The 27,677-nt window shown below is 45.4% G+C and overlaps 1 long non-coding RNA gene across 2 annotated transcripts; it reads left to right on the top strand.

The window, feature by feature from the left end:
• The first annotated feature begins 25 nt into the window (after positions 1 to 25).
• Positions 26 to 25,119, top strand: LOC146348309 (uncharacterized). 2 transcript variants are annotated; one of them, XR_014789924.1, is made up of 4 exons: positions 30 to 320; positions 10,970 to 11,089; positions 18,265 to 18,358; positions 23,927 to 24,990. It is a non-coding gene; the product is annotated as an uncharacterized LOC146348309 (long non-coding RNA). The 2 variants fall into 2 exon arrangements; XR_014789923.1 differs by lacking the exon at positions 10,970 to 11,089 and having other exon boundaries at positions 26 to 320; positions 23,927 to 25,119.
• Positions 25,120 to 27,677: the final 2,558 nt, after the last annotated feature.

Here is a 27,677-nt window from a genome sequence, read left to right as displayed (position 1 = left end):
ACTTCTGCCCTTGAGAAGTTTTTCTGGACAGGATAAAAAGAGTGAACAGACAGGGTAACTGACAAGGCTCTCTCCCTCTATTTTGTTAACGTTTCATCCAGACAGCTTGTACTAGGAGGATGTGGTAACACATGGCGCTGGAGTCCAGAATCCCCACCCCACCCCCGTACTCTGTTTTTCCATTAAAAGAAGACTTTTATTGTATTGCCTGGCTGGCTTTAGGAAGGGAAGTGGAGAAGTACAGTTACTGCTCAGGACCCAGCAAACTTGCCATCAAAAGATGTTGATGAAGAAGAAGGCTGGCTAGGTGAAAGTGGCAGGTAAGACCAAATATCCTCCATGAGTAATCTCGTCTCTTATTCCATTCCTTTAATATCATCTCCCTGCTGCTTATAGAATCATCAGCATTTTAATCAGCATTTTATCAGAGATTTTAAGTGTACAAAGGTCTTTGCATCTCTGTAACTGAGAATTGACTTAAGCAGGATCTGGTGGCATATAAATAAAAAAGGGTCACAACAACCCAGCAGGATAGATAAGGTGTATTATTATCCAGATATGGCAGGTGGAGACTAAAGCTGAGGATATTGTAGCTTGCCTAAGGTTACCTAGTGAGTTGCTAAAATAAGATTTGAACCAGCTTATTGTTTGCACCCTTCTTAGCCACTAATACGACACAAATTGTCATGTAGCATCATCAGTATATATAGCAGCATTAACATACATTACACTTTAAGAAGAGTATCCCAAGCAAACAACAACAACAACAAAATGAGATCCCTGCCCCAAGGCACTTACACTTACTTTGCTGATGGAGACAACAAATGGATGGGAGGGAAGAGGAAAGCAAGAGGTAAAGGTAACACATGTGAAGAAATGCAGCTGCACATATTTATGCTTTGGCTCAGTTGGCACTGAGATGAGTAATACGTGTCAGGCCCGGTGGCTGCATCCTCCTATCCTGGTGCTAAGTTCAGAGCCTTAAAAGTGAAGAAGACCTGGCAACCCTATTCAGAGGAACAGTGGCACCTAACACATTAGCCAACAGTAAACCCTTTGCAGGTACACCTGAGCAGCGTAATGTGTGAAGTGGCCTTCAAAATGACACTGGGTCACTCTTGGTAAAATCCAACCTAAGTCCCACTTAGAGTAGACCCATTAAAATGAAGAGGACTTAAGTTAGTCATGACTAACTTCAGTCCCATTCATTTCAATGGGTCTTCTCTAAGTAGGACTTAGGTTGGATGTTACCCTCTGAGGCCCTTTGCTCAGATATTTGCAGATAATCCCTGATGCTACTCAGTATTTCACAATGGAGAGGCTACCAGGCAGGAACCTGTGCTCACTGGCTTTCCATTTCTAAAAGGCACTTCAACCTAAAGACCTGCTTTAAGCAAGAAGAACAAAAGCAAAGATGAATGAACACGATCTGAAAAGACACTCAATTAGATGCTGCACCAGCCCCTTGCCTGAGACCCCAAGGATGGCATGCTCCATTAACTGCGGTGCGCTTACACTCACTTTGAGGTAACCATAGCCACTCTGGATCCAACAGCAGCTCATTTTAATCCAGGATCCTGGCTCAGACCATAGCCAGTGCTGGCTGTCTCAGAAAAAGTTGAGAAGAAACCCTGTGGGTAGATGGTGGAATAATCTGCTTCCAAGAACAGCTTTTGATTGCCTTTCATTCAGCATGCATGGCTCAAGTCATAACATTGTGAGGGCTTATATCCTATAAATAAATGAATGAATGAATGAATGAATGGACAAGCTTCTATAATGAAGCTGTGGATTTGGATTAGCTCACCATTTATCTACTTAGCCAGTATTTATTTTCTCTTAATCATGTTAAGTTCTTTGCCCCAATACTTCCTGTAGCAGTGAGCTCCACAAGTTAGACATGTTTGTTGCAATGTCAAAGCAAAAAAATAAAATAAAAAGGAATGGGTTTCTGTATACTGATGCTCTGCTTCTAAAACCCCACCAAGTAACACAAGCTATCAGAATATATCAATCGTGTATTGTAGGCTTTGCATATTTCATATTCATGGCAGGTCTTCTACCGTATGGTGATAAAATGGTCACAAAAATTGGATACGTTACCAGAATTTACAGAACTTATGAAACAATAATGCAGTGGCAATAATGGGTGTTTTAATGAGGAATACTAATTATAGAATGCTGCTTTTCGCTGTGCTCATACTCATCAGCATTTTCACAGCTACAACAGACCATTTCACTAATGAAACCATTAAGATCTATATATCTTTTGGCTGTAATATCTTAAGGGCCACCTTCCTCCCTGAATGCTTTGTTCAGCATCGAAGTTCTTTTTGGATTCCTTGACGAAGTAAAGTACAATTGGTATCTATAAGAAACAGGAGCTTGCTTCCTTTATTTCTTTTTTGCAAACTGCTTTTATTGATTTTCAGAAAATGCAAAATGAGCAGGGAGGGAAAAGGGAAAAAAGCGGGGGGTAGAGGCAGGAATGCAGAAGTACATTCATGACTAGTGTTGTGATGCCAATCTTGGGTGACGCTTTTCCTAGGGAGACCCACCTAGCCTCAGCAATGAATTTCAGACACCAAGTTAAGGCCTGGCTATTCGGAGAGGCCTGAATGTCGGTGTGGGATGCATGTTGTTCTTTTTATTCTCCACTTCTGCTTTTTGTTTTGTTTTTGTGGGGGTCGTTATTGTGTGATTTGCTGTTGCGTTGTTTTTATTGTATGGTTGGTTGTTTCTTCTGCTTAACGTTGCTGCTACCCCAGCCACTGACTGTTTGGTGGTTTCCCAGGTTTTGAGCATTTCTCCTGGTTCTAAATGGTTAAAATGCCTCTCCTAAGGCTTAGATACTGGCAGGAAGAGCTTTAAGCTACAATAGGGTGCTATGTGGGGGTTTTGGCCCCACCCCTTTTGCCTTCAGTCCACCTACCACAGGAATGCAGCCCCTGAGAGCGTCTCCTAAATGGAGTTTGGCCGTAGGGCTGAAAGAGGTTCTGCATCCTCAGGCTACAATCTTACTCCTATGCAGATAGGTGCAGTTAATGGAGCACCTGTTTCCCGCCTCCCAGCCTCAGTCTGTTTCCCACCTCCTAGCTGAGCAGAGCAGAGCAGAGCAGAACAAGCTGCTCCAGCTGGTCCAGGGACTACAGAAGCAAGCAAGCTCCCAGAGAGCGAGCAACCAGAGCGAGCGACCAGGGTGAGCAAACAGGAGTTGGCCAGGGGAGTTGCAGTGGTAGAAGAGACAAAGGAGACAAAGGAGACAGAGGCTAAGAGGTAAGGAGGCTGCAGGAAGCCCAGGGGGCTCCCCCTTATCCTTCTGAGTGGCTGTGAGCTCACCAGGTGCTTCTGAGAGCTCCAACTGAATTGGGGGGGGGTGGCCTGAGTACTCCCAGCAGCTGAGTGGGCGGGAAGCTTCAGTCTGTTTCCCGCCTCCCAGCTGAGCAGAGCAGAGCAGAGCAAGCTGCTCCAGCTGGTCCAGGGACTACAGAAGTAAGCAAGCGACCGGAGAGCAAGTGACCAGAGCTAGCAGACAGGGGGAACAAACAGGAGTTGGCCAGGGCAGTTCTGCAGGGGAGGTCAAGGGGGAGGCCCCTAACATTTTTTTTCATTTTTTCATTTTATTTTATTTTTTAACTAACTTTTTTTCATTTATTTGTCTTGTAACACACTTCCACACCAGTGGGACTCTGCTTTTAACCTCTACTGAGTAGAGGAGCAGGCACAGGCTAGTCTAGAACAATCACAAAGCTAGACACAAAAAGGGAAAAGAGGCAATGGAAGGACAGGACTCTCCAGTGGTGGTGACTTGCAAGGTGTGTGCAGTGTTTGTTTTCTTGCCTGAGAACAATATGGCCTACACCTGCAACAAGTGCAAGTTGATCACGCTGCTGGAAGAAAAAGTAAGTGGACTGGAGCGGTGACTGTCGACCCTCTGGGGAATAAGAGAACACGAAGAGTTCTTGGACAGAATGGGGGAACTACAGCAGCAAAGGGAAGACCAGAAGCTTGAAGAGCAACAGCAAGATAAGGCAGTGGGAAATGCTGAGGTGAAGAAAAATGGAGTAGAGGATACTCCTTGGAAAAGGGTGACAGTTAGGAGAAGAAGAACTAGACACCACTCTGCACTAGTGGAAGCAGTGGAGCTGTGGAACCGATTCCAGGTACTTGCGGATGAGACTGGAGGACAGCCTGCAGAGGAAGAATCACAGGGGAACCTACATGAGAGTGAGCAAGAGGCTGAAGGTCAGTCAAACAGAGGTGATGAAACCCAGGCCTACAACAACAAGAAGAGAAGAGTGGTAGTAGTGGGAGACTCCTTGCTGCGTGGGATCGAGACCCAAGTATGTCGTGAAGACCCGTGGACTCACCAGGTATGTTGTCTCCTGGTAGGACGAATTAGAGACGTGACTGAAAGGTTGCCTGCACTCATAAAGCCCACTGACAGGTATCCCTTTCTTCTCATCCATGTGGGAACAAATGATACCGCCAAGTGGAGCTACGAAGAAATCACGTCAGACTTTGAAGCTTTGGGAAGGAAACTCAAGAACTTTGGGGCTCAGATAGTTTTCTCATCCATCCTTCCAGTAGTTAGAAGAGGGATAGAAAGGGAACGAAAAATACTCTGGGTGAATTACTGGCTACGAAGGTGGTGCCAACGAGAGAGATTTGGATTCTGGGACCATGGGCTATACTTTCTGGAAGATGGACTGTTGGCAAGGGACGGGTTGCACCTCACAAAGGATGGGAAGAATGTGTTTGGCCACAGCATGAAGAACTTCATCAGGAGGGCTTTAAACTGAATCCTACGGGGAAGGGAGATGTAATGTTCGGGGTAACAATGGACGTAGGTGCATGCACTGCAACGGAGAGAACAGCTCTGATAGCGCCCAATAATAGTCTTCAGAAACATGTAGGAAGAAAGCCAGACTATGAAGCACATGGTCTTCGATGTCTATATACTAATGCCCAGAGTATGGGAAACAAACAGAACGAACTTGAACTCTTAATACAGGAGGGAAATTATGACTTGATAGACATAACTGAGACTTGGTGGGATGACTCTCATGACTGAAATACAGCAATTGAAGGATATAACTTGTTCAAAAAGAACAGGAGGAACAGAAAGGGAGGTGGGGTTGCACTGTATGTGAAAAATACATATCTCTGCACAGAAATACAGGAGGATGAGTTTGGTAGACCCATCGAGAGCATCTGGATCACAATAAATGGAGCAAAGAATAAAAGGAACCTGGTGGTCGGAGTCTACTACCGGCCACCCAACCAAGGAGAAGACGAGGATGAAACTTTTGAAAAGCAAATAGCCAATGTTTCAAGGCAGCATGATGTAGTAGTAATGGGGGACTTCAATTTCCCCAATATTTGTTGGGAGACAAATTCTGCAAAACATGGCCCCTCCAGGAAATTCCTGACTTGTGTGGTGGATAATTTCCTCCTATAGAAAGTAGAGGAAGGAACTAGAGGATTGGCTATCCTTGACTTGATCCTAACCAACAGAGATGACTTAGTGGATAAAGTAGCAGTTACAGGAACTCTGGGGGAAAGCGACCATTTTGTACCTGAGTTCTTGGTTCTAAGGGAAGCAAAGCCAAGTATAGTCAAACGCGTACCCTGGATTTTAGGAAAGCTGATTTAAAAAAACTCAGAACAATGGTCAGGAAGGTCCCATGGCAAGCGACGCTAACGAGAAAAGGAGTCCAAGATGGGTGGGAGCTTTTAAAAAAGGAAATTCTCAAGGCACAATTACAAACAATTCCAACAAGAAGAAAAGGTGGAAGACAACAGAAGAAGCCAATGTGGCTTCACAAAAAGCTTAGAGATGACCTGAAAACAAAAAAGGACACATATAGGAAGTGGAAAGAAGGCCAAGTAACAAAGGAAGAGTACAGGCAGGTAGCACAGAATTGCAGGGATGGCGTCAGGAAGGCTAAAGCTGAGAACGAGCTGAGGTTAGCGAGGGATGCTAAAAACAAAAAGTCTTTCTTCAGCTACATGCATAGTAAAAGGCAGAGGAAAGAAATGGTTGTTCAGCTATTAAATAAGGATGGCAAAACAAAAACAGATGACAAAGAAAAGGCAGAGGTGCTCAATTCCTACTTTGGCTCAGTCTTCTCCCAAAAGAGGGTCTATGACCCCCCTGGGAAAGGCGAAGTACAGGCTGAAGGGGCAGGCTTGCAGCTTGAGATCGATAGGCATATGGTCAAGGAACACCTAATTACTTTGAACGAGTTCAAATCTCCAGGGCCAGATGAACTGCATCCTAGAGTAATAAAGGAACTGGCAGAAGAACTCTCAGAACTGCTGTCTATTCTCTTTGAGAAATCATGGAGGACGGGGGAAGTGCCAGATGACTGGAGGAGGGCTAATGTTGTCCCTATCTTCAAAAAGGGTAAAAAGGAGGAACCTGGGAACTACAGACCAGTCAGTCTGACATCAATCCCTGGGAAAATTCTGGAGCAGATGATAAAGCAATCCATCTGGAAGCACCTTGAAAACAATGCAGTGATTACTCCAAGCCAACATGGATTTGTCAAAAACAAGTCCTGCCAGATGAATCTGATCTCATTTTTTGATTAAGTAACCTCCCTTGTGGACCGTGGGAATGCTGTAGACATCATATACCTTGACTTCAGCAAAGCTTTCGACAAAGTGCCCCATGATATCCTGATGAGCAAACTAGCTCAAAGTGGGCTAGATGAAACAACGTTCCGGTGGATCCACAGTTGGCTACAGAATCGGACTCAAAAAGTGCTTATCAATGGGACCTTCTCCAACTGGGGAGAGGTAACAAGTGGGGTACCGCAGGGCTCAGTCCTGGGCCCAGTGCTCTTCAACATTTTTATTAATTACTTGGAGGAGGAGGAGGAGGTGCAGGGAATGCTGATCAAATTTGCAGATGACACAAAATTGGGCGGGATAGCTAATACTTTGGAAGACAGAAACAAAATTCAAAGTGAACTTGGTAGACTGGAGTGCTGGGCAGAAAACAACAGAATGACATTTAATAGGGATAAATGCCAAGTTCTGCACCTAGGAAAAAGAAACCAAATGCACAGTTACAAGATGGGGGATGCATGGCTCAACAACACTACAAGTGAGAAGGATCTTGGAATTGTTGTCGATCACAAGCTGAATACGAGCCAACAACATGATGTGGCTGTAAAAAAGGCAAATACTATTTTGGGCTGCATTAATAGAAGCATAGCTTCCAAATCCTGTGAAGTACTAGTTCCCCTCTACTCGGCACTGGTTAGGCCTCATCTGGAATACTGTGTCCAGTTCTGGGCACCACACTTTAAGAAGGATGCAGACAAACTGGAGAGGGTTCAGAGGAGGGCAATGAAGATGATCAGGGGACTGGAAACAAAGCCCTACGAGGATAGACTTAAAGAACTGGGCATGTTTAGCCTTGAGAAGAGAAGACTGAGGGGAGATATGAGAGCACTCTTCAAGTCCTTGAAAGGTTGTCACAGAGAGGAAGGCCAGGATCTCTTCTCGATCATCCCAGAGTGCAGTACACGGAATAATGGGCTCAAGTTACAGGAAGCCAGATTCCGGCTGAACATCAGGAAAAACTTCCTGACTGTTAGAGCAATACGACAATGGAACCAATTACCTAGGGAGGTATGGGCTCTCCCACACTGGAGGCGTTCAAGATGAGGCTGGACAGCGATCTGTCAGGGATGCTCTGACTTGGATTCCTGCATTGAGCAGGGGGTTGGACTCGATGGCCTTGTAGGCCCCTTCCAACCCTACTATTCTATGATGCTATGATTCTATGACCCCCCCCCCCCCAGTATGTGTATGTGAAGATTTATTCTTCATTTGCTAACGTTTGTTAACTTCTGGCATTCTTTTAATCCAGCAAAATTGAATGTATCTGACACCCTTCGGACTGCAATGAAGGAAGCTTGCAGACTGTGTTTGCTCTGTAGAGTAGACGTTGGGTCCTTGGTAATGTGATATGGTGCTGTCCAATAAGAGCCCTTTCCTCTTCAAATGATTGTATCCATTTCAACCTGGTCATGGAAAAACCACTCTGCTTTGTGGATACCCTCGTGCTATTGAATTGTAGCTGTGCTGGTTGGGGCCTATCAGATGGACATGGAAGTTCTTCTGAGTGCCGATTGTGGCAAGAGACTCAGCTTGGAACACCAGAACGACTGACCACCACCTTTAGTGCACCAATAGACTGAGGACTCGACAGCTCTGTCCAATTTTGAGCATATGACCTGTCACAGATAGGCACATGTTGATACTCACCTGAAAATAGGACAGTGCACTGACATGCAGAATGCTGTATGTGTATGCCAACTTCAAAACTATGTGACCAATACTCTAACCCTTCCCTCATCCCCCACTCCCTAACCCTCTACTTCCTCTCTTATATTAATGAGTTTTTTCCCGTATGTGTTTTAAAAAATCAAATGAACTAAATCAAGAAGCAGAATGAATGAATGAATGAATATATACACACACACACACATATATATACACACACACATATATATATATATATATATATACACACGCACATGCACACGCACATGCACACGCACACACTCAAACCTCTGGTAGTCTTGCTATATGTAGTTGTCCATTGGACTGGGGTGGAGCGGGAAGCCCCAGAAAGGAAAACAGAGAAGTGTGAGTGCTGTATAGATGTATTTCTATCAGCTGCCAGTGCCACTGTTAGCATTTCTCTCTCTCATCAATGAGGCATATGGGCTGACATCAGTTGGGTTCCTGTGTGCTCTGAACCCAATCTGAGTATGTCTACAGAAAAAAAATAGGAGCTCTGCCCAGCCTTCGGTCATGCATGCACATCCCTGACACTGACCAGAAGGCCACCAGCAGCAAAGATGCAGTGCCACTTGCTAGAGCACGTCAGATCTTATTTGGAACAAATGGTTGTTGCCTTAAAGAAACTTCATCCATGAACATTCTTATTTTTTTACTGTATTGACTCTTGCTTCTTGTTTGAAGCAGTCAGTGAGGAGTTTTGGCCTCTGGCTGTATTTTTCAACATTTGTTGACCATACTATTTTGGGGAGAAAGAGAATTGGGTGAGCATCTGAAGTTAAGCACAGGCATTAATTGGAATTTGCTAAAAAAAAAAAAAAAATCTGGAAGGAATGTAAGCTCCATGCTAGGATAGATTTTGCTGCTTTCCTCATCCCATCCCATTTTGAGCTTCAGTTTAGTTACTGAAAATTCTTTGAATATAATTACACTTCTTCCGTTCCAGGACACAAGCAACAAAGATGTTTGACAGAAGAGTGTGCATGTTATCTTGTCCTTGAGAGAGCTTCTGTTGCGTGAAGAAGCAAAACAGATTATACCTCATTGTCGAAAGGACAATGATCATCTCTCAGTAAACCTACAGTGGGTAGCGCCAAGCATGTCAGCAGTTTAAAGACTATGGCTTTGTAGTCGATTAGGTCACTGCTACTCTGTGTCAGCAAGTCAACCACTGTGCAGCGTTTGCTTGGATGACACAAAGGAACTCCTAGAGTCTCTCACGACACAAGAAGGAATCACGAAAGACAGGGGTACCCAGCTTCACGTCTGCTGCAATTGATTGGTAGCAATTAATTGATTGGTAGCAAGTTCAAGTCATGCATAAGGAAGCACTTCCTGCAACGCATACGGAATTCATTACTACAAGGTATGGTGAGGGACGCTAGTTTAGCTAGCTTCGAAGGAGTATTAGACAAAGTCCATGGAGGATTGGCCCACCAATACTTATTAGCCATGATAGCCATGAATGAAACCTCTGTGTACAGGAGAAGTATATCTCTGACTACCAAGTACTGGGGGCAAACAACAAGAAGCAGCTTCCTCCTTCATATCTTGCTTGCAGTCCTCCCTCTGGTCAAGACCCAATCCTCAGCTAGGTGGATCAGTGGAGGCTGGTGGCTCTGATGTCAGTGGGGTGGTGAATCCACTCTGGGTTTCAGTCAGGACCACTCAGAACTGGTGTGAGGCACCTAGGATAGTTCCCTTAGAGTTCTGACTGGTTCTGACTGACACCCAGAGCAGATTTACTGCCCCACTGACATCAGAGCCACTAGCCTCCACAGAGATGGAAACTTGGTCTGATGCAACAGAGCAAGGAATAAGACACACTCTTATACACACACACTCACACTCACACACACACTGTTGCACTGTTGACTTGTGCACTGTTGATTTGTGTTTGTTTATGGCTGTTATGGGAGTTAGGGGAACTTCAGAGGTCTTTACAGTGTGATTGCTTCTAAATGTTCAGAAGAAGTAAGTTGAACAAAGGCACTATCATATTTTGGTTTTTATTTTTATTTTATACTATAGAGTTAAACTTCAAAAAAAATGATCATATTTTATCATGTTGTATTTTATGGTTTTAATTGTTGCGAACCACCCAGACAGCTTTGGCTGTTGGGGCGGTATAGAAATGTAATAAATAAATGATAATAAATATTTGGTATACCTTCATAACTGCATTGAATCTCATGCAGAGAGAAGAGCCAAGGCCATGCCAAGACATTTTGCTACTTGAGATGACAGACAAGATCCCCCAATTTCCATGTACAGAAACTAACCAAACTAGCAAGTGAATCTTACTTCAGCACTTGATGGGGCACGCCATCAAATGGGCGCAACAAAAGGCTGTACCCAAGGGCAACAGGCTAGCTTAGGGGGGAGTAGGGCAGGCTGTGTGGCATGTGTAGTTCTGTCCTCCAATATATTGCCGACATTCCCCATCCCTGACATCTGCCACTTCACTCTGCCTGATGTTAGGGCCAGCCCAGATAAGAGCTTAGTGTAGGCGAAAGGACCAGTGGAGAAACAAGATGGGAGATGTAGTGGTTTCTTCCTGTGCCACTCTCTGAAAACTTTTAAAGTACCAACAGGATCCTTGGGTTGAGATCTAGCAATCCTGGCTGTTCCATTATTTCTCCCGCAGTGTACACATGCAGGATGCTTCAGCTCACTGCAGACAGATCCTAGGCCAATCGATAGAATTGATGAGGAAAAATGTGAAACATGCAAAGCCATATCCATTCTTCATGTCTACCTTCCCACTGTAAGTATCTTTATGTGAAATGGGGGGGGGAATCCTACGGGGAAAGATCTCTGCTTTTCAGAATGCTCCCTATATCCCCATCTAAGTGTCTGTTACATAGCACAACTGGGGAATGCAGGCCTTCTGTGTGCCAGATGTCTGTAGAGCAGGGATGGGGAACAAATGGACCACATGTGGCCCCTGGCCTTCTTTGCAGCTCCTGCAGCCCCTAGGTCACTGCCAACACTTTGCTGCCAAGTGCTGGTGATGCAGTGGTGGCGGTGGCAACAAAAATGCTGCTTTTTCGCATTGAAGCTAGGTACGTGGAAGTGCGCATCTTGTTTTAAAGCAAATCTGCATTCCCCTGGGGCTTTTGGGAGCACAATTAGGTGTGAAAGTAAGGTGCGCACTCCCTGCGCACCTGTTTTAAGGTGAAAAGCAGCTTCTCTGCCTCTGCTGAGTAGCTGCTAAATTCCAGTGGCAATTGGACAGTGGCAATTTCAGCAGTGTGGCCTTTGGTGTGTTCTGCGGGTGGGAAATCGGCCCCTGGATACTCCAAACCTGCCCATCCTGCTGTAGAGCACATGTACGCAGGTCCAGCCCTGCCATTAAGCAGAATGAGGCTGTTGCCTCAGGCAGCAGATGCTAGGGTTTGTGAAGTGGGCGTGAAGACTTGGAGGGCAATGCTGTCTGTACCACACGGCCTGCCCTGTGCCCCCTAAGATAGCCTGTTGCCCCCAGGTATAGTGGAGGACAGTGTCTCAGGATGAGAATTTCAGTGAGATTTAACTGCCAGCCCTGTTCTATATGTGCAGTTGGGGAGGGAGACAGCCATTTTGTCTTTCAAGGCAGCAAAATGTTTTGGCCAGTCTTATATGTGCATGTCCTAAGTGGCAGTGTACAAGGAAGGGTGTGCTCATGAAAGAAGGGGCACATGGACATGTATATGATTCAGTGCCAGCATAGGGATACATTTAGTTTTTTGTTCTCTGCCCATCCAGCACTAAAGATGGCATCTGAAGCTAAATCATGTGCAACTGTCACAATACTTGCAACTGTGCAAGGTAGTCTGAGGCTTTACCTACATCATACGTGTGCTGTAGCTAGGGATGGGTGAGAAGTTCGTTTCAGTTCAGTTTTGATAAGCATTTACTGAAATCCACAATGTTCACCATATTCTGGCCAAAAACAACTTGAGATTTTTTTTTAAAGAAATTAAATGTGGGAGAAAGGGAGACTGAAGATTTGTCCATCCAGGTCCAGGGCTCTGAGTGCCTTTCTCTTTAAAGTCTGGGTTTGAATCCCTGTGTATTCAGTCATGTCAGTGCTTCATTAGGGTTGCTGCCTCTTTTTTTCTGGCAAGCTCCTCATCTTTTACAACTATATGGCAGGCAAGTACACCATGGCCCTCTCTGTGCTGGGAAGAGTTGTACCATTTGAATTTGACTGATGCAAATAGGTGAAAATTTCAACTTGGGTTTTTTTTTAAAAAAAGAATTTATCAAAGTTCTTCATATCTGGGAGAGAACAAACTTGAGATTTTAAAAAGCAAACGTGGGAGAAAGTGAAACTGATAGATTCACCCAATCCTAACTGTAGCCAGGCACAGTGAATTAACGGTCGTTAAGTCAGGGTGGGCAATTTGTGGCCCTCCAGATATTTTAGCCTACAACTCCCATCAGCCCTAGCCAGCACAGCCAACAATGACGGGTTGATGGGAGTTGTAGGCCAAAAATCTAGAGGGACACAAGTTGCCCATCCCTGATTTAGGTACAATGTAGCCTCCAGAGGGTCACTTCTCTCTTTTTCCTCGGTCTAGGAGAAATCCTGTTGCAGGCCTGTGCTGAGAGGCCTGACAGAAAGCTGTATATAACCCTGTTTAATAAACCTGTCTTCCATTACCAATATCTGTGTGGAGCTTGAATCAATAGCCAAGGTTCAGCAGGAGACAACCTACAAGAGCATAACCTGACTCACCATCAGCATTGGCCGGTATATCCCTTGTAACCTATGAATCAATTCATATGAGCGGTACAATATCAGAGGAGGGAACTCAGGCAGGATTGCAGCTCCTGCATGATTAGAAACATTTGACCTTTATGAACAACTGAACTGGCTCTTAGTCTTCTTGCACTGCCAGAACACAGTGTAGAAGAATCGTACTGTGACTCAGATTCTCACCCAGTATTGGCAATGCTTGCCCAAACCGCTTCAACCTGAAGTCCCGGGCACTGAAAATTGTCTTGTTGTGTGAGCAGTGACAGCCAAACCTATTTAATCCTTCTGCAGTCTGCATACCGTATTCAGAGTTTTGCTTTATAAATAAAAATCAGATGAAAAAATAACTTGGTACACACCATGAGACAGATAAAATATTTCTGATAACCAGACAGTCAGTGCGTATTAATCAACCTTGAATTAACTGGGTCAGCCTGTAATTTAATAATGAGAGAGATCACGGATCAAAAATAAAAGGCAGAATTTTGACATATAAAAAGCAGCTAAAAACCAGCAGCCATTGGAGGCTGATATCAGTTAAGCGGGACTACATGTGGTTTCACAATGACATGTGGGCTTGCCCTGGAAAAACCCTGTTTTATTGCAAATATTTTAGTGCACTTCTCAAAGTTATTTATCAGCAATATATCATTACATGTGGCAGATCTGTAAACAAGGTTTCTTGGACTAGGTTTTGTTTCATACCATCTCTGCCCATTTGAGATACTCTGTCACACACAGGAATCTCCTTACATATATCTCACCAGCAAGAAAGGGGGAATTTGTTCTGCAGAAGTTACTGCTGAGCTGGTCAAGAGTTGGTCAGAGTTGGCCAAGGTTTCTGCATAGCTGTGAACATAGCCCTTCTTCTTCTTCACTCCTCTGTTTCTGGCACAGGCAGTGCCTTCTGAGAAGGTATCCAGGTTTTGTGGGATAATTCCCTAATGGAGGTGAGATGATGACAAGAGTCTGGCCAGAGCCACCTCCAGACCTAAAGGGAGGGTGGGCTTCATGTTTCAGTGGGTGGCAGGCAGCAGCAGTTCTCTATGCAGTGCTACAAGCAGCACTGGGTGACAGCTGCCATTTTAATTTCCCACAAAGCCCAAGGCGATGTTACTTAAGGGGAATTGTGGGAAATGGATATGGCGAGACTCAACTGTGCCACACTGTCCAGAGTGCCAAACCAGATTACACCCCCCACCCTCTTATTCCAGCACAGGCATCAGCAGGGGCCTTGCTGGAATGCTGGGTCCACAGCAGCTGCCCAAGGATACCAAATGCTGGTGCTGGCCTGGACCAGCTCTGCCATGCCATAGATCAGCATTAAGTGACCTGCTTCAGGCAGCACCATGAAGGGGGAAGAGATGACAACAGAAATTGGTGTCTCAGTGGTGCAGCCAGATGTTTCCCAGTGTTGACCCTAGCGGAGGTATTTGAACTCCAGTCCAGACAGGAAAAAGTCTTGTGCTGAAGTGTGGCTAGGAGGAACCACTTGAACCTATGTGAGCCCATTGGACATTTAGTCAGCCTGGCATGAATGAATTCTGTCCCCCCGGCCTTGGGGGTAGGATGTCAAGTCCCCTGCCAGATTCCTGCTGTCTATTGAATCAGATCAACAATACCACTTTGGGATCTGTGTTCTTTTTTTTTTTTTTTAAGGCATTTTTAGAAATTGGTTAACAAAGAAACACCATGACAATATGTAGCTGTAGGAAAGGTTTGATTCAAATGAGTCAGTGTATGCTTTTAGTCAGGCTGAGACTAAATGCTGATGGTCTGAAGATCCTGCGGAGCTCCAGAGCAGAGCTCCAGATAGGGATGTACGAAACAACTTACCTGTTTCATTTCGTACATCCGCGGTGGGGGGGGAGGCGCTCTGTCCCTCCCCCCGAAATCCTCGACGGCAGGCTCTGCTCCACAGCGACTCCGCAGAGCCGCCAGCCGGGGCAGCCCGCAGCGACATCCGGCCGCTGCTGGGCTGCGCAGGGACACAAATGGTGGCCGCCGTAGCCGCCACCATTTGCGTCCCTTTTTTTGCCGTGATAGGCTACATAAATATTTACGTAGCCTATCACGGCAAAAAAAAAAAAGGGAACGCAAATGGCGGCAGCTACGGTGGCTGCCATTTGCGTTCCCTTTTTTAGACATAAATATTTACGTAGCCTATCACCGCCTCCGCAGGGATGCAAATGGCTTCCCTGCATTAGCCGTGATAGGCTATGTAAGTATTTACATAGCTTATCACGGCTAAAATGGTGAAGCGAATGGCAGCAGGTAAGTGATCCGTTTTGCACGCCTTTCATGGGGCCGGGGGCGGGGGGGCTTCGTTCTGCCCTGGGTTTCGGGGTGCCGAATGCACTGGCATTCGGCTTCACCGAGATCCGTGGCGGAATTCTCCGCCATCCCTAGCTCCAGAGTGATACCCTATTAAGGGAAGGGAGCCACCTAGTGGCATCATTTGTATTAAGAGGATGATACTTTAATTCAGCCTTACCCAATCTAGTGCCCTCCAGATATGTTGGACTACAATTCCTATAATCCCCAGCCACCTGGCTGCAGGATCATGGGGCAGTCCAATATATCTGGCGGGTGCTAGGCCTCTAGCCTGCTCACCGGTTTGGCATACGGAGGGGCTAGTCTCATAAACAATTACATTGCTCTATGCACTATGTATGAATTCCATGGGCACAAATCTCTTTGGGTTGGGGGGGGGGGGAGGAAGCTTGCTTGCCCTACAACATTGCTATCTCTTTTCTGAAGTACAAAGAATGACTGCTTTCTCACTGCTTGCAGTGGCCTGCGTGGCATGGCTTGAGACATGATCATGAGGTACCAGAGTGGCACATAACAGACTTTTAAAAACTGTTTTGACTATTTTAATATACAGAGCACGTGGGGTACAGTTCTTCATCAGTCTTATTGAATACCATCATATTTCTCCAAGTCATACAAAAAACAAAGGCAGACTCTATTCTCCACCCCCACCCCGGTCAACCTGCTTTTTGTAACATTTTGGCTGATGGAGAGATCTGGAGATCTCAAAAGCTTGCACATTTTTTGTGATCTCTGAGTTGGCCTAATAAAGGTATTACACTATATGGATTTTGGAATCTTATTTCTCATCACTTGAGATTATGTTTCTATGGATGTAATGTTGGCTATTAACCAGAAAATATTACATTGACCACCTGACATCTGGCAGCATTGACTCTTAAGGCCTGCCTATTCATTAAGGTCATCTTAAACCATTGAGCTTGGCAGATGGTGAATGGGGGTTGGGTGGCATCCCATGTCTGGAACACGTTCCCCAGTTCTGTGCACCAGCTGGCATCTACTCCCATCAGTTTTAGGTGCCAAGACAAAACAGTTTTATTTGCCCAGGCCTTTTAATAAGTAATTACAGGGTGTTATATTTAATTTGATAGCTGTTTGAGGTGTTTTCTTGGGCATCTGCTCTTCACTCTGCTGCTTTGTTATGGTTTTATTGCTTTTACAGTTTTTTAGTTTGCAATTCTGTGGGTGTTTTTGTTTTTCATTTGTAAGCTTTAATAACTTTAAGCTTTAATAACTTTATTAAAAGGGAGGGTTAAATATATTAAGCAAATAATTATTGATAGACTATTAGAGGCACACGCGCACACACCGATGGCTACGCTGCTATCGTTGCCGAGGGTGGCCACTTACACTGTGCCAAAAAAGGGGACAAAAGAGGACACCGATCTGCATAACGTTTGCATATGCTGATGTATATGTATAAATGCACATTCAGAAATAATAACTATAATGTAAACAGAAATACAATCCATCTCACTGCAGTGAGGAAGACTGACCAGGTGACCTGTGTGCCTCCTCAGTCTGCTCACCAGGTGCTAACTCTCAATGGTCAACTTCAAGGCCTCTGCTGCTCTCCCTTCTTAGGGTTCTTCAACTTTACACCAGACTTAGACTGGGCAGCCCATTAAATAGGGGACACCTTCAAATAGAGGACTGTCCTCTGTAAAGTAGGCCACCTGCCATCTTTGTTGTAGAAATACATTCTCAGGTTCCTCAATATCTCAAACAGCCTTCCCCAACCTGGTGCCCTTTGGATGTGTTGGGCATCTGCCGTGGGCATCTGTCGTGTCCCATGACCCAACCGGGGGCTTGATGCCCACCCCCAGAGCTCCCTGATCCTGCTATTCCTCATCTTTGCTGTTGCTGTCTGTTGTTCAGCTGTCCTGTTCAAGGAAAGGAAGTGAGCAGTGGCAGGAGCAAGAGCAGCATCCTGCCTCTGCCTTTCCCCCTTCCTCTGGGCAGTGGTGCAGACTGGGCCCAGAAGATCAAGGCAACCAAATGGGCAACTGCAACAGTGATGAAGAGAAGATGGGACTAAACAAGGAGGGGGCCTTTCTCGGCCCCCACCCCCTCCCCCTCAAGTCCTGGAGCCACCCCTGCTTAAAAGCTTGGCGCATGGTACCTCTAAATGGGTGGGGAGCCAGTTGTCCTCCCTTCTAATGTGGCTAAGTCCACAGCAGGAAGCATTCCCAGTACTGCCTATTGCCACTGTGGGCACTGCACCATAGGCGTTTAAACCGCAACCACACGGTTTCCATTCATCGGGATCCTCACACTCCAGAAAACACGAAAAGGAGACTACTCTCAATACTTTGCCCTGAAGAGATGATGTTTTGAGGGAGGCAGAGAGGCGGAGTGTTGGGGGCAGCAGAATTCGGAAAGAAAAATGGTAAAACAGGAGAGCATTATCAGGATGCTAACAGTCATTACAAGTAATATATTTTCTTATCAGGACACACAGTCCAGTGATATCAATAAAACTTCTCTGGAGCTCATGTCGTTTGGATGAACATTTCTAACTGAAGAGAACATCCCCACACACCCAAAAACCAGAGAGTGAACTGGCTGATGAACGTTAATGTATCCCCAGTACACTTCTAAGGCAGCACACTCTGAGCTTTTGTCATTTTCTGTTCTATGACACCTGAAAGCCTAATTACTGTTCTAATTGCTGTACCACGTGACATCAGACCTAGCCAATGGAGGTGTTTTCATTTCTTTTGGTGAAACATGGGCACTGACACTCTACGCATTTAGGATTCCTTGTATATTCCATGTGTTTGCTTCTCAAAATCCTTCTATTGCAAGAATTCATATTCAGAGGGCTTTAAAACAGTAATTGATTTGGAGCATGATTTTCACAGATATCGAGGCTGACCAAATGCAACCGAGTTAGTGATGACACCAAAGTGATACTTCTGGGCTTCGAGGGACTTGTAATATCTCAACTACAGGAAAGTATTATGACCCCCAAATTCCCCCCACACTCCTCTCAGCCAGCCCCCAAACTGGTTCCCTCTCTCTCTCCCTCCCAGCCAGCCAGCCTCCTTCCAACACACCCACTCATCCCCAAACCCCTCCTCTTTCACCCCAATTGCCAGCAGTCGTTTGGCAGTGGTGGAAAGATGCGTGGAGGAGGAAAAGAGAGTCACCAGGTCACAGGGCAAAAGTAGCCCCTGGGAAACGTAATTCTAAGGGCTGCTGACATTGTACTATGTTTCCCAGGGGATACTTCAGTGTGGCCTTAGGCACCGCTGCACAGTAGGCACACCAGCTATTATCTGAGGGTGGGAGGGAGACCTCCCTCCCTTCCCTCTCCCTGCAGTTTGCCATGGTTTTGCTGCTGCCACTGCAACCCAGTTAGTGGGGTGGAACCCAGTCAGAGGGGGTTTGGAGGATTGTGGAAGCTGGGTCAGTGGGAGGGAGCAGGTTTGGGAGCTCAAGAGGAGTGGGTAAATTCAGGCTGATTCGGGATGATTCAGAACTTAGGGCAAAAATAGATGCAAATTTTATCACATAGTTTGGGTTTGCATACTGTTTTTTTTCTTTAACCAATAGCCAGCCTTGGAGAGGGGGGGTGTGGATATCAGAATCATGGCATGGAGGATTGAGTCACCTTGGCCCCTCCACTTTGGCCCCAATCTGGATCAGGACCCCCACCCCACCCCCACACTACTACCTGCATTGCTTTTCTTCCAATGCAGCATTTTCTCCAATGCAGACAAAGTAGGGGACAACACCCCCCGCATTCCAGATTGGGAGACAAAGAGTTACACCCCCCCTACCCTACACATGGTCCATTTCCCCCACCCACACCTATCTATGTGAAAAAGTCACATTTTGTTTGGATCTTATTTCCTGATTTGGGGAACGGGGAGGAAGTAGCTCAGCTTATTTTAAAGCCAAGATGACACAAGGGTAGGGGTTTTCAAACCGTGCTCTGAGGAACACTTTGATTTTCAGGAAAACCTGTCACAGCAGACAAGCGTCTCTGAAATACAGTCCACACGTCGTTACTGCTTTTCCTCTGCAATGTGCAATCACGGAGCATTGGGCAAATTCTCATCCTGTAAGGGATGATTGGGAGTCCCTAGATAAACATGTCCTCATGCTTATGATATTGCACTCATTTCCTGCTTGTGCGTGTGCACTTCCAACGGGCAGCTGGTTGGCCTGAACTGAAAGCGAAACTCAGTTATCCTTCCAAAGGTGCACTTTTCCGAATTTTGCAGTGGAATTATCCAATCAAGTAATGCATACAAAAATGCATATATTAGGGCAAATAATCTTTAGAAATGCATTCTATTAGGGAAATTGCTTGCAAAAATATCTGTATATTAGGCAAAAAAGTGTCCAAAAATGCATGCAGTAGGAGAAATGCACACAATAATGCCTATGAATGTTCATGTGTAGGCATTAATTCTCAAAGTTTGGGATGAACTGAACTTAAGACTGGGGAAATTCTGAAAGTCCCAAATAGACTGAACTTAAGATCAGAAAAATGATAAACTGAGAGAAACCGACAATGACAGATTCGTCTATTCTTACTGCAGGAAACCTAGGAAAGCCACTGTCCACAATTTCAATGATATAAAGACAAGGAAAAGAAATTGGTTTCCAAAAGTTGGATGAGATGGTTAGTTCTCTCTCTCTCTCTCTCTCTCTCTCTCTCTCTCTCTCTGTCTCATATAATGTTGCAGCCAGACCCTTACAGCTGGGTGACCCTATCTTACTTATAGAGTCAGATCTATAAGACGTTCAGCAAAATGTATAGCAAAATACATCACTGGCTTGTAATGCATACAGAGGGCAACAGAGTGGCATCTGAGACTACAGAAGTTCATATCTCTGGTCTTAAAGAACACACTGAGATACAAGGAAATTTTAAGACCCTCCCAGGTCTTTTTGAACCACAAGACAGCAAAAGTTATCCTACCTCTTTCCTTCCTTACCTGAACAAGAGTGAATAGCAATCATTTGGTAAATGCCAACCATTTTAAATTAAATGCAAGTTATTGAAAGCCTCGTAAAGCAAAGGAAGCAATAAACACCAACACTGAGATCATCTACATCTGAAAAGAAAGGCTATTTAAAACAGTGGATTTTCGTAAATTGGGGTTCACTGCATTTGTATGATATTGAATCTAGAAAAGTTAAACCTAAGAAGTAGACTGAAAGCCACTCCCGCATTCATTCCATTTAAAATAATTACATTACTCCCATGAGGGATTGTTTTACTACACCTATTGTGCATTGTCTGTTATAATCTTTTTACATTTCTGCCACATCATTCCTCCCAAATAAGCTCTTCTTAACAAAGTAGATGCAATATTCAGCAACTCACTTTGAATATAACTCAGCTGGTCTTTTGAGGGGCAGCAAAGAGCACAGGAACGGCTAAGATCCCCAATTGTCCCAGATGTAATAGGTGTCTTGCTTGTTCTCTCTGATACAAAGATAAGCATTCGAAAGGGTTTTCCTTGGCTAAGACTCAGATTCAGAAATCCTATACATGGGTGAAATCTTATCTTCTTGTTGTCATAGGCTTTAAAAGGAATTGTTCTCCAAACGTTGCAGCCTCAAACAGAGGCTGGGTGTTCTTGTGTGCTTAAGTGACAGGCGATGTGATCCACAAATTACTTAAACCAGTATAATTGCACCAACACCTGGTGAATCCTACTGAAGTCAAGGGGATTCAATAGGAAGCACAATGAATGCAATATTAAACTGATCACTTGTGGATTCAGCCGGTGGAGGATGGTGGTTCCAATGCCAGTGGGCTGGTGAGTCTACTCTGGGTTTCAGTCAGAACTACTCAGAACTCTAAAGGAGCTATCCAAGGAGCACCTTGGATAGCTCCTTTAGGGTTCTGACTGGTTCTGACTGAAACCCGGAGTGGATTCACCACTCCAGTGACATCGGAGCCACCAGCCTCCACTGTATTCAGCCCATGTCGGGAAATAAATTGTATATCTGTATAAAATCTCAATCAAGGCAGTGGTATAGTGGAGCCAGGACTCACAGGGTCAAAGTGCTGGAACCGTTTGATTAGCAGGGACCATTATGTCATCTGTCACCCCCATCACCCTCAGAATTGCCTGTTTCTTCTGAGCTTAGCTGCAATCCTGATAGTAGCTGGGGGCATGGAATGAATTTTCCCAGAAACAATGGGCAGAACCCAGTGGGTCACGTATGCTTCTGCCAATTCCCGTCCGCAAGTGGTGCCCACCGCTTGCAGGAAGAAGATTTAGCACTTCAGGGGCAACTGGACATGGTCAAAAATGCATGGTTCTGGAATGGGGCAGTTCAGCGGAGCTGGCATGAGGGAGCTCTGCCAGCCTACCCTGATCCAGAAATGGGCATTTCCACTCGTTTCAGGTCATAGAATCATAGAATAGTAGGGTTGGAAGGGGCCTACAAGGCCATCGAGTCCAACCCCCTGCTCAATGCAGGAATCCAAGTCAGAGCATCCCTGACAGATGGCTGTCCAGCCTCGTCTTGAAGGCCTCCAGTGTGGAGGAGCCCACCACCTCCCCAGGTAATTGGTTCCATTGCCGTATTGCTCTGACACTCAGGAAGTTTTTCCTGATGTTCAGCCGGAATCTGGCCTCCTGCAACTTGAGCCCATTATTCCGTGTCCTGCACTCTGGGATGATCGAGAAGAGATCCTGGCCTTCCTCTCTGTGACAACCTTTCAAGTACTTGAAGAGCGCTATCATATCTCCCCTCAGTCTTCTCTTCTCAAGGCTAAACATGCCCAGTTCTTTCAGTCTAACTGGTCATCCTCTGGGAAGTGCCAAGTCTCTGTTGCACAAGTGGTAGGTCCTGGCTGTGCAACAGAATCGGTGGGATCCACCAGTTGCACAGCAAGATCCATGGGGTGCAAGAGAATTGATGGGAGCGTAAGCGCTCCATTGGATTCCACCCAGTATATTGTTGTGAACTATCCCTGTTATAATAATGTAAAATATTTTAGGGTGGCTTGCTTCTGAGTGAGTAATTAAGACCCACTCGCTTTACAAAAGACCTAGAAAAGACATATATAATATATAGGGAGAGCGAGACAAAGAGAGAGATGGATCAATGCAGCTGCTGACAGTTTCGGACTCTCCTTGGGGGCCTGGCTATGGGGATTGTCATGATGAGTGCCTGCACTTCAAAATGTACCACTGCACCTAGGTAGGGAAATTATCCTGACCCTTGATATATTGATTAGTCTTTATACTTTCAGTGAATTCATCACCCCAGATTCCTATAGGTATAAAAAAATAGGTAAGACAAGCCTGACCCTAACAACTCAATCCTATGTATATTTAGTTGAAAGTAAGTACCGCTGATTTCCAGTGAGATGCGCAGCTGGATCTCAAGCACATCTTCATGGAATTCAATCCCAATGACTTCCATGGGACGTATTCCCAGGAAAGTGTGCACAGGGTTGCCACTTTCCTCTCAGAGTAAGTGTATCAGGATTATAGTAGCATGATTAAGTGCTACTGATTTCAGTGGGACTCAGTTATAATTCATTCTCTCAGTGTTGGCCCATAAGTAGCTAAAATCAGCATCACCCACATACAAGAAGGAGGCATGAGCAGACTCAGGGAAAAACCAAAGTTTGCAGAAGTACAAAAAAAATCTTCAGAAAACAACTCAAAGGTGGCAGGGGGAAGATCCAAAATTGCACAAATGAGGATCGAACATGCTCAGTGGCCACAGAATGGTGACTCACTTTTCGAATGGGAAATGGAAAACAAGGAGGTAGGAATGGAACAGAGTATCCTGGAAAAGGGGCTGGCTGGCTGGCTGGCTGGCTGGCTGGCTGGCTGGCTGGCTGGCTGGAACCCTCAAGAGGAACACTTGGTGTTGCAATGGTTTGTTGTGGATCCCACTTGTTTCCTCTAGATTCTATTCAAGAATTGGACACAATTAGTTCTAGTGATTTCAGCATGCTTTCTTCTAAACAGCATGTTTCAGATGAGGGTGTATGGTACAGAAAACCTAAAACAATCTCTCTGTTGCACACACTTGGCTACAATCAAATAGAGTCTTAAGTTTACTTTAGCCCATCGCAATCAACTGTGCTCTGTATTATGGCCCATGGCTATAGTCCAGCATATAGGTGTGTGCTTACGCGCCCCTCCCCAACAGCTAATTGGCCCCTTGTCACTGTCTATACTTCTGTGGCAGACCTATTGCTCAACTGTGCCATAAATACAAATGACCCCATGAACTGTACCAGGTTATCAGTATCTGTAAAAGTTAATCAACCAACCTTCCTGGAGTCTCTTCAAAGTACCTCAAGCAGAGAGAACGCCAGTAGAAACTTGCCCCCAAACCATTTTTCCTTCAAATAGTTTTGATCACTGCCCTCAGTATTTTCCATCCTAGTGCTGTTTTAAGTTAGTTTTGTGACCACACCACCACCAAACCAATAATTGATGAAATCTGGAAGGAATCCTGGTTGTTGTTGTTAACTCACAAAATGCATCTATGCAGACTTTACCCCAATGGCTTGTTATTCCCTTACAGCTTTGTGGAAAAGCACTGGGAAAGACTGATACTGGGTGATCACAACACAACAGATCACAACAGATCCGGGAAGACTGATACCGGGTGATCACAACAGATCATCACATCAATCGTGATCAAGAATTGATTTACTTATTTCTTTTTTCTTGGGATGGGGAGTGAGGTATTGCTTTGAAACCAAGCAGGGCAAAAGGGAGTCATTTCTAGCAATAATAGAATGAAGAACCAGAATGGGGTTGAAATAATGTATCATATGCAATGGCAAGCACGGGGCATCGGCAGGAATTTTCAGCATCTTCTGTGCTGATTAAGTCATCTGCCATCCATGCCCCAATTGTGTTTGTTAACAGGTCTCCAGTCAGTAGTTGCCCCCCAAATGCCACGGAGAGAGGAGGGCAAAATCCACAAAATGTGAAAGGAGAGCCTTTGGATGGAAACAAAAGCCTCCTAGGATGATGTTCTCCCTGTTTACTGGCTGTGCCAGTGTCCTGCCTGCCATCTGGCAAAGAGGGCAGGCTGCAGGTGCTGGTAAGAGATGGTTGCCAATAGCCATGAGTTGTGTTTTTCAGCCAGGCAAGTAGCGGCTGACCTCAGAGGTTAGGTTAGTCAGTCCTCTACTAGGAAGGTGCTCACTTGCAGGGTCATAGAGAGGGGAGAGTAGTGCTGTCACTGTCTTTTCTGGCCCAGCTCCTGTGCCTTTTCCAGTAGCCTAACGACAACAGCAATGAAGCTGGTGAAACTTCCCTCATTTCTTTACTGCCATGCCAAGAAAAAGTTCACCTCTTTCATTTCTGCATGAGCAGAGCCAAAGAAGGATGGCAACTTAGAACGAGAGCTGTTTGCTCTCCTTAGCCCCAGGTCAAATTAGGACTAGCACAGAATTTGCCGGATCCAGATGCTGTAAAAATCTGAGAATTTTGTATAAAGGGAAAGCTGTTTCAAATGTTTGATCTTAGATTCATTTCCTAGCCATGAAAAGGTGAACAGAATTAATTATTGCATGATCTGTGCGTATAAACAACAAAGTCTAATAAACCTACTATGGCATAAGATTTTGTGGAAGCACCTGAGGTTATGTTGAGTTACAAGTATATATACACATGGGTGGTGGTGGTGGCAATCGTAAGCCATGAGGTCAGAGGGAAATAATACAGGTGGTGATGATTAACTTATTAACACAGTGGCCATTCACAAAACAGGTGGCGTGCGTAGGAGTGTCTTTGTGTATGAATGTGTGTGTATGCCTGCCTCCTTCTCTAGTGCTATTCAGGCAACCAATGAATGTCTTCAGGAACAGTTTGAATGGTTCCTGCTACTCTTTCTCTCAACCTCCACATGGTCATCATGTGTCCTCGGCTCTGGCAAGTGGGAATTGCCCCACCCTATTATTCATAGCACATCAACATGTCGGAACTATGTTCAGAGAGGCCATGTGTGTTCTCTGATACCCACGAAAATACTGAAACTATTATTCTTTCCAATACTGATCTTGAATAATTGTCAGTGTAGCACTCTGGGCTCATGGATTGACCTTCTAAAGTGTCCACTCGGAAGGATAATGTGGGGGCTGTAACATTTACCCGATAGATCTGTGACCAGGAGCCTAGATTTCTCTCTGAGGCCTGGAAAAGTTGCATAGATGACTAATCCTTCACTTTCTAAACCCCAGTGCAAATTGGCTCTAAGGGGGAAGGGCTGTCCTTCCATCATACACAAGGAGAAAGCCTGTAGGTTTGGAGTGACGGGATTCTCTTTCCCTGCCAGTCTACCAGCAGTGGTGTAGTGGTAAATTTTGAAGTGCAGGCACTCATCGTGACAGTCCCCTGAGCCACGCCTCCAGGAAGAGTCCAAAAATTCAAGCAGCTGTTTTGATCCATATCAACAAACCAGTTTTAGCAGTTTTCATCTCCACCAGAAGTAGGTCTTTTGTAAAGCTAATGGGTTTTAATTGCCCATTTGAGGCCAGGCCACCCCAAAATACTTTGCATTACAACAGGGAAAATATATATTGTTGCTGGGAAAAATCAGCTACTGTGAGGACTGGAGCTAAGCTCAGAGGAGGAATTTGGGGGAGGGGGGGAGGGTGGCAGATGATAGTATCCCTGCTAATAAAACACTTCTGGCACTGCATCCCTGTGAGCCCTCCTGGCTCCACTACACCACTGTCATCTGGAAGTGAAAAGCACTGGGAATTGGTTTAGAACCACTTTCTTTCTCTTTAGCAGCCAGGTATGGGGAGAGATAATTGAATGAGACTGTCCTGATTTTGCATCCTGAAGAGAGACCCCTACAAACCCGAGTGGCCATACGTCCTACTTTACAGAGGACAGTCATCCATTTGAAGTGCCAGTCCAAGTCTGGTTTCATGATGAAAAACCCTGAGGGAGAGCAGGGGCCCTGAAGTTTCCCATCAAGAGTTAGCACCTGGACAGCAGATGGAACAGATACACAGGTCACAGTCTTCCTCGCTAGGGTGAGATGTACTGTACTTCTACTTAGGTTATAGTAACTATTTCCAAATTTGCACCTATACATGGAGATTTGCATAAAATTTGCATACGTACATCTGTCTCCTCTCTTTTGCCTCTTTTTGGACAATGAGTCAGTGAGCAGCCTAACTGGAACTTGAGACCTTTTTAAAGAATCAAAGATTAAGAAATCTAGAGCTGCTGGCCCTGCCAGGCTATAGGGTGAAGGGGAAAGGCAGAGCTGAAGACAGGAAATGGTGCCTGAATGGTGCCACAAGGCTTTTAAAAATGTTGCCCCTAGCAAAGAAAGCACCATTTGGGGTCTGCTTCAAGCAGCAAAATGTCTTGAGCCAGCACTGAAGAAACTTTCTCTTGAAGGAGCTGTGATGACTACAGGTAGCAATTGCAATGCAACAGGCAAGGAGGGGAAGCTACTATTGTCTCAAGTGTAGCATTTTAACGGCAGGCTACTGTTGTAGTGAACTGACAGCTGTCTCACAGCAACACCGTGGAAACGGAATGGAAATCAGACAGTGATGGAGGGCAGCCTTCCCTCAAGCTGCTGCCCTCCAGTTGTGTTGGACCACAACTCCCATCATTCCCAGCCAGCAAGACCTTTGGACAAGTCCCAGCTTTTAACCAGGCTGGCTGGGAACGATGGGACTTGCAGCCCAACACTCCAGAAGGGCCACACCTTCAGGAAGGCCAATGGGGGCTGGGTGCCCAGGAATCTGCCCGGGAAGCAACACTGAGTGCCCTCAGGATCAGGAAGGACACAGCCTTTTGATCGGTAGATTCCATGCAGCCACACATCTAGTCCCCCCCCCCCCCGGGATTAAGGGCTTCTTCACACAGAGCTTTTATCCTGCTATTGCGATTGGTTGCTCACGGATTTTTGCAGGTCCTTTAGCTGACATTGTTACCCTCCGGGCCGTCTCCCGCCCTGAATGACCTTTATTCCATTGTTAAAAAGATCGGTGATAATGAGCTATCAAACTACAGTGCATGACTTCCGCTTGAGTTCCTTCTGTGAAAAGAGGAAATCTTGCAATAAGTGGCTGTATAATGAAACATATCGAAGACTCAGATAAGGGGGAAAAGGAGGCGGGAAGCGGGGGAAGGAAGCACATGTAAAGGGAGTCCGTTGTGATCCTGCATTGAAAACGGAAGCAGAATGCTCCGTTTTAAATGCGGGATGTTAGGCTGGTGTAGAGATGCTCTAAGAATCAGGCAACCAGGTGAGTGTCTTTCTTTTCTGGTGAGGACGCAAATGACTTCGTGGG

The sequence above is a fragment of the Heloderma suspectum genome, chromosome 4 (assembly GCF_057233095.1).
Source record: "Heloderma suspectum isolate Gila_16-S chromosome 4, 16-S_ref, whole genome shotgun sequence".
NCBI classification, from domain to species: domain Eukaryota; kingdom Metazoa; phylum Chordata; class Lepidosauria; order Squamata; family Helodermatidae; genus Heloderma; species Heloderma suspectum.
This window is presented reverse-complemented; position numbering and strand designations above follow the sequence as displayed.